Below are 9108 nucleotides of genomic sequence, written 5' to 3'. Positions count from 1 at the left end.
TTGACTGTTCAGCTTAGATTGTTAGCACATCCTGAGATAACTAACGGATTTTTCAATTATGACAGCATGAAAAAAACTTCAGAAAATTGTACTTACATACATACATATATCATTTGATTGCTCGGAGGATCGGTAGTGTTTGCTAATTCATTTCGCTAATCGAAGATAACCAGAGGTTCCTTAAATCAGCAGTAAGACTATTTAATTTAAATTTATGAAAACCATATTGAAAGATAATTTGGGTCTAAGAAAAGTGAAAACATTTTTTCGAAAAAACCACGTCGGGTTAACATCTGTGTAACTATGCTTTCCGAAACGTGTTATTATTGCCGATGAGTCTTGGATGCCAACGACCTAGAAAGAAATGATCAATCGGTCGAATATCGTGGCTAAGGAGGGCCGAAGACGAAAAAACCACATCAAAGCAATTCAAAAAATAAGATTATGTTGGCAGTTTTCTTCGATTATCGAGATGAAGTGCACTCCGAATTCCTTCCGACCGGCCACACTGTCAACAAGGAATACTATTTGAGTGTTATGCGTCTTTAGCGTCGCATCGCCATCGCATTCACCTGTTTTAGCTCCGCGTGATTTCTGGCTATTCAGTAAGCTCAAACGACCGCTCAGGGGAAACCGTTTTCAATCCTTCTGTTTCGAGGATTGGAAAAAACGTTGGCATAAGTGTATTAGGGTAGATTTAAGACACCATCTCTTCGCTTATTTTAAAGCCGCAATCGGCAGCACGCAAAGGAACTTCCTCTATGCTGACATTGAGCAACACCAAAAGCTCCGTCAGGATCGGGAAGAACCTCTCCGAGCCGTTTGATACCAAAGCGGGTTCTAGACAAGACGATTCCCTATCGTGTGACTTCTTCAATCTAGTCCCGGAGAAAATAATCAGGGCTGCGGAGCTAAATCGGTGATATTGATATCATTGGCTTTAACAACCGCACCGTTAGTTCTGCTTTCTCCAGAATTGATAAGGTAGCGAAGCAAATGGGTCTGGTAGTGAACGAGGGCAAGACGAAATATCTCCTATCATCAAGCAAACAGTCGTCGCACTCGCAATTTGGCTCCCACGTCACTGTTAGCAGTCATAACTTCGAAGTCGCAGATAATTTCGTCTATCTTGGAACCACTATTAACACCAACAACAATATCAGCCCCAAAATTTAACGCAGAATAACCCTTGCCAACAGGTACTACCTCGAAATGAGTAGGCAATTGAGAAGTGAAGACCAAATTCTATAAGTTACTCATCTTCCCCGTTCTGCTGAACGGTGCTGAGGCATGGACGGTGACAACATTTGAAGAGTCGACGTTTCGATTTTTCAAGAGAAAAGGTATGCAGAAGATTTATGGTCCTTTGCGCATTGGCAACGGTGAATATCGTATTCGATGGAACGATAAGCTGTACGAGATATAAGACGGCATTGACATAGTTCTACGCTGGCTAGGTATTTTTTGTCGGAATGGATGAAAACACTCCAGTTTTGAAAGTATTCAAAGCAGTACCCGCGGGCAGGAAAAGACTTCCATTTCGGTGACCAGCTACACTTGAAATCTTCAATTGACGCTAAACAGCGGGAAGGAAGAACGATTGACGTGCTGTTGTAAACCCGACTATAACCGCGTAAACGGTAAGAAGAAGAAGTACATTGGGGCTGAGGGATATTACTTTGAGGAGAACGTTATAGATTTTGACGAATAAATAAAGAATTTTAAGATTATGAACAAAGTCTTATTATTTTTTTTTACTACTATGTATACCTATATATGCTATACCGTTCATACTTAGGAACCTGTTTTAAGTAACTGCCAAGACTTTTTATTTCATTATTGACATCGACTCCATTACGGCCAAAATCACCATCAATCTTTGTATGAAAAACTATATATGTATATATATTCATCATTCTAAATCTAATGGACTTTAAGAGAAAATTTTGAATTTGCCATAAGCCTATCACCTTTCTATACTCAGCTGTGATTGTGAACTAGCATAAGTTTTAGTTCTAGTCCATCGTGTATTGATAAGGCCTTAATTTAAAATTACACAGAAAAAATAAAGATGCAAAAAGATGAAAAAGCTCGTCAATTTAGTCTTAGAAGAACAAACTTTATTAGCGAAAGTATGGCATACCAAAATCCAGACAACTCACCAAAATATGTTGAAATAACCACGATTTTCCAATCACTTTCTTTGTCATGAAATACTCTACTAAAGCACTCACTCTACTCAACAGAAAAATAATATAAAAACACATCGAAGAATGGATTAAGATAATTTAGATTTTTGAAGAATAATTTGTGACCGATGTTAACTTCAGTTTTATTGATTTCAAATATACTCAATAAATTGTATGTATGTAGCTCTATAAAAATGAGATCCATTCTTAACTTGATTTATGAGGTATTGAAAGCACCTTCAAATCTCTATAAATGAGGTCATAAAATATTAACTAATTTTGATATAATTCTTACAAAAAATATCATGACGTCTTCAGAAAAGATGTCCAAAAGATAATGTCATCGACCTACACTCATTCTTTGATTGTATAAATACGTTAAATATATAACTATACATAATTTTGATGAGATTACGTTGAAATGCAATGTCAGGATATCAAGGAATGCAATAATTAAATTAAAATACATACATATATTTTCTTTTAATTTTCCGTCATATCAAATACTCAACTCTATAAATAGATTTTAAAATACATACATACAAACCAACAATATATTGTATAACTAATGTACGAGTCTGTGCGACATTTTCAAAACAACACAGAATTCGAGTAGCTGCAGCAACACAGTCCCACTGAACACATGCATATGTATAATATTTGCTACGTAAATAAATATCTATGCATATACATATGGATGTATGTATGTATATCTAACACGCCCACATGCCTTCGCTATCCATCAACTGTGACCGTATAATGGCCTGCAATGGGTCATAGGAGTAGCAAAATTGCCAACTCAATCTAATTAAATGTCAATTCAGCAGATTATGAAAACATCGTTAGCTGCAGCGTCAACACATACGAGTATGTAACATACATATGTATGTATCCTTGACCAGTTGGAGCCAACATAAATAATGTAGAATCAAGCACAAATATGCCAGAAGCTCCAACGGATGATATTTCATACGAGTTCATACATATACGCTCATACAGTGTGCCACAAGTGTATAGTAATGTATAGTATGGTAGACATATCAGCTCTACGAGTATGCTGAATGTGCTCCAGCTCCGTGTATGTATTTTATAGGTCAGTGCAACTTGTTGCACATGGTATTATAACTTTTCTCACTGTTTTTTCCTCACAAATTAGAACACAACCCCACTTAATACCTTTAAAAATTAGCTTACCATTCTTTCAACTCTATCTCTCAGGCTTTAGTTGTTAAAGTTTTGGACATTTTCATCAAAATTCACTGGATATAAAACACCCTCCTCCAAACGAACTTATGCCCATCTTACTTGCTCCGATGGATTGTTTAAACACAATCATCCCATAAGGGCATGAGCTCTATCTTCTCTCTTTTATACCATAAAAGGGTATAAAAAATCATTATCTTGATTTTGATCTGTCAATTTGTATGTCAGCTTTAGGCTATGGTGGTCCGATCTGAACAATTTCTTCGGCAACTCTTCCGTTAGCTTGAATAATAATCCATATCAACTTACGTAAAGATAGATTTTTATTGTTCAGGTGGATAGAACATGCTATAGGGATCTAATATCACCGGTTGCGACAACTGAGCAACTTTTTAGGGTGAATAGGATGAGTGCATTTCAGATCGGTGTCTCAAAAACTGAGGGAGTAGTTCGCGTATATACTGACAAAGGGATAAACACACGTACCCTACTAAATCGGTTCTTCAACGTTTTATAGTAAGTGTTATAAACTTCGTGTCAAACTTAAAACACCCTGTTGTACAAATATGATATCTAGAGGTTGTTCTGTAGATACTCGTAAGCTCTATTCCCATTGAGTATGAGATATTCAGCACGCGATCGAAGAACGCTTCTACTGCAAGGGCGTATAACTTCAATAAGCACGAAAATTACTAGACATGAGTTGAAGACCAAACCTCTATCCGTCTAACCATGGTCACAGCCTACATTATCGAAAAGAAAGAGACAATAAATTTCATTTCAAACCTAAATAAAAGATATTTCTCTCATTTTTTGTTGCACTTATCCCAACTCTGAAACAATGAAGTCAAATTCTCATCTTCATTAATATCGCCATAAAATTGCTTCCCAGTTTCTTAGTAGAATTGAAACTTTTTTATCACAGCCCCTGAAACTAGTTGGGTTGCTAAATCCTCAACGACCGAGCCATTAGTTCTACTTTCTCCAGACGAAATATCTCCAAAACGAAATAGTTCCTATCATCAAACAAACAATCGCGAAAGTCTCACTACCCGTCTAAATTACTGGATTACTAATAAAATAAAGTAAGGAACACAGTGGTGTCGAATACTGAATACCGACTAGTTTGTCTAACAACAAAAAACAACACAGTAGAATCATGTTCCAAATACGTGATTTTGCTTACTTTCCATTTTATCTATTTCCGAGTTATTTATTTGCACTTGCTACATACTAGATAGATAAAAAGAAACTTTCGGCAATGATAGATTTACAAATACATACAAATGTATGAATTCCAAGTCACGTTGGCTGGCCGACTTTTACAATAACAGTGTTACATAAAATCTACAGCGTTGCAATGCACCACCAGCCAAGCTAACTAGGTTACGGTTTAAAATGCGCGAACGAGAACAGCACTCACAGGATAACACAAAAAGGATTCTTTACGTTTCGAGCTGAGTTGAGCTGAGTTGAGTTGAGTGCAGAGGTTGCTGCGACTTCTGACATACCATGCTCGGCTATGAATACCTACATATATACACACAAATAGTATATGGCAGCATTATGTTGACCTAGTAACTAGAGAGTTAGTAAGCATAGTGGTGGCAAAACTGGTGGCTACAAAAACAATAGTGACGCCAAAAGATTTTTTACATAACCACTTCTGTAAATTGTAAATACTGCATGGCAACTAAAGTTTTATCTCTCATTGAATAGGGGTACCAAGGCGCATTGAATTTTTAGTGAGTTATAAGTTTTAGAGATTTTTAGAGTCGTCAAGTTATTTATTGGCATATACAAATTTCGAGAGTTGTTTGGCTGAACATATCTACCTGTCTTGATAAGTTATCTTGTTGAAGCTATAATTGCTTAAAAGTTTAAGACCAAGTTCACAATATGACAGTCGGTTCTTTCCTTCACAAAGTACTGCTTCATGTGTCCTTTTCAATCTAGTGGAGAGTTGAGTCTAGTGGACAGTTCACTCTTTCTCTGTAATCACTTTCTAGTTCCCGCATTTAATACTTTCCGAGCTCTCTCTCCCGTGTTCATATCCTGTTTCCGTTTTAGTTGGAATTCGAATATATCTGTGTTAGAGTCTTATTCGAATATAGAGTCTTGTCCTAAGGCATCATATTGGGCTCAGATGCGTTACAGTGGTCTGAGGACTTTGATTATTTTTTCACATTCTCCGTTTCCAGAAATAGCTTCTTAGTCTACAGGGGACGGCGTTAGCGCTACAAGCTATATTATTTCCAGGGAGGTTGATTATCAGCTTGAGTTTTTACAGCTTGTAGGCTACAAGATTGAACCCAACGCTTTTTGACTATATATATTGATTCCGATCTTAATGACTTAGTGGCCATCGTTTCATTTTAAATACCAAAACTTTTGAAAACCATCGTTCAGCCACCTTAACCGCTATATTTTGTTCCTATCCCATTTTCATAACTCAAAAATTCCTAGCCAAATCGATTGAGGCCATAAAAGAACGTTGGATAAAGTTCCTCTCTGCTTCTTTTGTAGGTGTTTGGTTCAAAATATATTAGTTGTGATTAGGTTGCGATAGTTTTCTACTAAAAATGAGGAAAAGTCGAATTATCAGCCTTGCAAGAACTAAGGGAAGTGCCACAGTGCCTCTAGCCTTATTTGTGAACTGCGGCTACGCTTCATCCATTCACTCCAGTTCTGAGAGTATTAGACGCAGTACCCGTCATGAAAACTTCCCTTTCGTTAGAAAGACCAGGTAAAGAAGGACCGGACTACACTTGAAATATCCATATGGCGCCAAACACCAAAATGGAAGAACGGCTGGCACGCTGTTGTTAACTAGGCTATAACCCCGTAAGCGGTCTCTACGGCTAAAAAGAAAAAGAAGATGTAAGGTTTTCTCAACTTCTATGTCAGTTCTTTAAATCCAGTCGGCATTCGAGAGCATTTACATGCACACATTCCTAAATAGATGAGCTTGTGTCTCTCTGACAGCGGCGAGATACCCATTAGAATAATCTTCAAATCAACTGCATTGACCTATTTTCCTATTCAGCTATTCAAAAATTTCGTATGCACAGCATATGGCCTATTGCAGCTACTCGTAATGCAGTGACGCACTGCAACGTCCAGCAGATGTGGACACAACCGCTGCAGCAGAATAAATTCTGAATTTCACCGAATGCTGTTGGCATGTCATGGCGTATGAAACGGCAGGTTTTAATGCGCGCCACTATGTTACTAAAGGCAACAACAACAACTTGTTGTAGAAGCATAAAAAGCTTTGGCCTGCAGCAACAACTACGCACACACCCACAAATACACGTTTATGTACACCGGCAGCTGTTGCAGTCACCACAAAAATGGTTGCAATGGCAGCAGTTATTTGTACGCCGTTGTCATCTCGTTGATGAGTTGATTGTTGTTGTAAAATTGCAAAATGTGATGCGCCATTAGTGTTGCCACCTAACAAAAAAATATGTTTACTTAATAAATTAAAAAAATAATATCAAATTCGCTAACTTAGCACCATTTTACTTAAAATCACACGGAGCAAAACTGGTGAATACGATGGTTTATCGGAGGGATGCATTACGTTTTTGACTCTAAATTAGTACACAATCTTGGCTTGATGCGATGGTGCCTTATCATCCTGAAAATCCATGAATTATTTTTCCACAATTCCGGCCATGTTCGACGGATATTCTTACGCAAGCTCCTCAATACGGCCAAATAGAACTCCGTATTGACCGGCTGTCCCTCGGAACAAATTCACGATGCACTAAACCACGAATATCGAGAAAAACAATGAGCGTCTCTTTGAAATTTATGTGGCTTTGACGTGGTTTTTTTGGTTTTGGTTTCGTTTTTGTTTTTTTTTTTTCCTGCATTCTGATGATTGTTGACTTGGTTGCATGTCAAACTCATAAACACTTGTCTTATCGGCAGTTATAATGCTCTCCATGAATGTGGGATCGGATTTCACACTATTAAGCATGTCCAAAGCGACTTGAATACGGTCGAGCAGGAATGCGTTTCATACCTAAAATACCACCAAAATCATTCGAACGGATTCGCGAGAGATGCCGAAAACTTTTTGTTTTTTTGTCCATTTTATTCTTGTCCAGGCCGTCTATCTAAATTACACTTTGTAAATCACAGAAAACACTGATCATCTCCTTTTTGGTCGGGTTAGGACAATCTTCGCAATAGATTCGTCGGGTGAAGTGACTGTTTCGACTGATCTTGATTGCTAGTATATACTAGTGGATCAATGATTCATTAATGCTAATGAAACGTCGAAGGAATATCTTCGGCGTGTGCTTAAGTAGCCGTTATAAACAAGTATTATATCAGACAATTATGGATCGCGTAGATTTCTAGACCGCTACAAATCTAGCCTTGGGCAGAAAACTTTCGTGGCACTTCGAACTCTTGCATTGTCAAAGCGTTTTCGTAAGAGACAGGAAAACCAATATCAGGCCAACGAACGAGAGTTTATACAGAGAGCATCGCCACACTTATCTAATGCGAAAGCGAATGGTCTGGTCCAAGGACCAATGTAATTACCACCAATTTATAGTAATAAAGCCGCTTCGATACCTTATAGCAGTTGCTATCAATGCTTCCACGAGTAAAATAAAAGTAATATTTCCATTTGTCTATAATATGTGGCAACGCTGTACACTAATGTGTATATGTATGTGTCCGAGTTAATGCTTATACGTGCGTGAACGACAACATGTGTGGCAAATAAAAAGGGGCACATCAACTGGTCATGCCAGTGTATTGTGCATATTATGCTTGTGTATGTGTATGTATTCGTATGTTTGTACGTATGTTGCACGCCCAACGAAACTAGGTCATTTGAATAGAGAAATGCAATGGCTGCCCGCATGGCCGACCGCGCCTCACTCAACAGCCAACCCGTGCACATTTGGGACAAGTTGACAAAACCAGAATTCTCATACAAACACACACACGCACACACAGAGACATGCTTACAGCTGCAACAACGTACATATGGACTTTTTGGGCTCGTGGCGTGGAAGTTTTTAATTTTAACTGCCACCAGCAATCAAGGCAGCAATATTAAATGCGCTGACGAATTTGTCGAGAACTACAGACTACCGACATACATACATACTCTGCAGAGAACGCATAATTTAATATGTTTCAAGACTTTTTTCCAGTGGCAAATAAAACAATTTATTCTTTGTTCCGTACCTGAAATATATAATAGTTTTAAAAAAGATGAAATATCCTTCTCGGACAGTCAAGCGGCACTAAAAGCGATCTACGCGTATGAGATCAAATCGCTATTGGTGCAGGCGTATATACAAGTAGAGCGGCTGAACAGCAGTCTATCAGATCGTAACCAGTTGTGCCTTATCTGGGTGCCCAGTCAGAAAGGTAGAGTCGGGAAAGAACTGTCTGATGAACTCGCCCGCTCCGCAGCATCCACCAACATGGTAAGACCCGAAATGTTGTGGTTATTGTTCTAACGGTTATCAATCCCCGTTAGGATGATAAGGGTTATCTAGGTTATCGTCGACGTCATCTAGCGGGAGGCCCAGGAAACGTGCTGTTTCGACGGTATCGGTTCAAAGGGAAAGGAGTGTTAGATGATTGGGGTTGGCGGGGCATGCAAAGAGGTGGCCAGTGTCATGCGACCGTTGTTGTTACCCGAACCATTCATTGCTGTTGGCCCTCATACCATAAAGGA

Source organism: Bactrocera dorsalis, chromosome 3 (assembly GCF_023373825.1).
Source record: "Bactrocera dorsalis isolate Fly_Bdor chromosome 3, ASM2337382v1, whole genome shotgun sequence".
Taxonomy (NCBI): domain Eukaryota; kingdom Metazoa; phylum Arthropoda; class Insecta; order Diptera; family Tephritidae; genus Bactrocera; species Bactrocera dorsalis.
The sequence above is the reverse complement of the archived record's forward strand: the minus strand, read 5'-3'. Positions refer to the sequence as shown.